This window comes from Triticum aestivum, chromosome 4A, assembly GCF_018294505.1.
Source record: "Triticum aestivum cultivar Chinese Spring chromosome 4A, IWGSC CS RefSeq v2.1, whole genome shotgun sequence".
NCBI classification, from domain to species: domain Eukaryota; kingdom Viridiplantae; phylum Streptophyta; class Magnoliopsida; order Poales; family Poaceae; genus Triticum; species Triticum aestivum.
In genome coordinates, this window is record NC_057803.1 from 208,432,011 (window position 1) to 208,434,255 (window position 2,245).

Consider the following 2,245-nt stretch of genomic DNA (forward strand, 5'->3'; position numbering starts at 1 on the left):
ATAACACACGCTCTTAACTCAACAACCATCACTCAAGACCACAATAGGTCCGTCTCCTTTATTTTTGCGAGGTATCATATTTATGTTGCCGCTTATCCCCCTTCTCACCCTCGTCGGCGATGGCATCGGTGTTAACACAAAACAACAAAAAACGTGTGTTGAATATGGTTAATCCTAACACATCTCTCTCTCCCTCTCTCCTCCCCCCTCTCTCGCTTTCTCTCACTCTCGTTTTCTCTCACTCTCGCAATGAGAAATCTGTTGTTTTTCCCTACAACATTTTTCAGAGGTATGCATGTGTAGTTATCGATATTTTTCTTTTCCCTATATGATTATAGTGGGGTGTTTATTTGCAATCCGGATCGCCGCCGGTATGAAAAAATGATCTTGCGCTATAAATTATAAGTTTGCTTCCATAACAATATTTTAAAAATATTTAACAGGTAAAATTAACATCATACTTAGATTCCACACATTTTTCTAATAAAATTTCATATATAATATGTTAAAATCGAAGTTACGGTTTAAAAGATACAAATAATTTAGAAAATCATTTGGTATGAGTCAAATATATTCTAAAATAATATTTAAAAATACTTAACAGGTAAAAATAATCTCATATTCATATTCTACATATTTTTTAATCAAATTTCATATATAATATATTCAAATCGGAGTTACGGTTTATAAGATATGGATGATTTTAAAAAGCATTTGTTTGACTTAAATATGATCCGCGGATGAATTACCTAAAATATCAGGGGGGGTTTCAAAAAATGTAAAATAACGGTTCGGGTGTGACTTAAACCAGATGGCGGGTTGATTTCAAAAAAAGACGAAGACTTTTGTGTAAAATACAAAAATAACGATTCGTTTTCACTTAAAACAGGACTGCGGGTTGAATTCTCTAAAATAGAAGGACTTTTCTAAAAAATACCACGACGGACGAAAAAACCAGTTTGCTTTATTATTATATAGGTAAAGATAAAGATTAGGGAAAGATTCATAAATAAAGTTCTAGTATCTATTTTTATTTTTATTTTGAGTGCATAAAAACAATCAGATGGCCCATCGCCGGCCCAGCCCGGCTAGCAATTTCCTCGTCTACCTTGTCCACACCACACCACCAATCTCCGTGTCGCTGTCGCCGTTCTGTTCTTTCTTTCTCTTGTTCGTGTCTTTAAAGCCCGACTCGCCTCTCTCTCTCCGTCTCTGCCTCCTCTCCGAACCACCACCGCGCCCAGACGGCAGGCCCTCACCGTACTCTACTCCCGGCGGCGTGCAGCTGCTCTCTGCTGGTCGCGCGCTCGGCTCCCGCAACCGCCGCTCAATCCCGAAGCGGCTCTTCCCGTGGGACCTGCAGATTCTGTTGTTTGTCTGGCCGGCGTCGTCCGTTTCCCGGGCGCGACAAGAGAATCGGAGGGCCCGCGTGCTCGGAGCTACGAAGGCTTCGCCACGAGCGCCGCGGCGGAGCCTCGCCTGCATGGAGATTAAGGTTTTCCTCGCTTCCCTGCTCCCTCCTCCAATCTTTACATTTCTTCTCCGCTTAGGATGAAGCCGTTGCTGTTTGGTGGCGCGTCTTGCGTCCTCGTTGCGGTGCCGTGCTTCGGCCGCGGGCGCTTCCCTTCCGTGATCGCAAAGATTTTTAGGTTTGCTTAGCGTGTGTCCGTGCGGACGCGCCTCGTTGGAGAGCCTGGATTTCAGGATTTGGTTAGCGCGGCCCGGGGTTCTCCGCTTCGCTGCTCCATGCCGGGGAGGCCCGTGGCTTTGCTCCCGGCCTTGTGCGGGAGGTTCCCCACGAGTTTGATGGGGTGGCTGGCAGTGTATGTTGGTACTGGGCATGAGATTTGAAGAACGCAAGTGTCGGGGTCTTGGAAGTACGGATTCGCTCGCCATGGTGGCCCAGATTTGGGTGCTGTAAGCCTGTGGCGAGCGATTGAGAGTTACACACCGCCTAGGTTGACGGTAGGTTGTTGTCATTGTTCCCTGCTTGACGCCCGATAAGTAATTGGCAGTGCTACTTATATTGGGTGGTTCAATCTGCGACGACTGCAGTTTTAGTTGGAGAGATTGTTTCTGTATTCACTGAATCAATAGAGTTACAATGTGTATACATATACCCCGCAGGGAGAGAGCAAGTGCTCCTGGAAAAGTGGCACACATGCCATGAGCGTTGCTAGATCCTAATATCTAGGAGAAGACTCAGTTTACAGACTTAACGTTACACACATACAAGTGACCGTTT

The 2,245-nt window shown here is 45.1% G+C and overlaps 1 pseudogene; it reads left to right on the top strand.

The window, feature by feature from the left end:
• The first annotated feature begins 1,151 nt into the window (after window positions 1–1,151).
• Window positions 1,152–2,245, top strand: part of LOC123085839 (uncharacterized) — a 10,150-nt pseudogene continuing 9,056 nt past the window's right edge.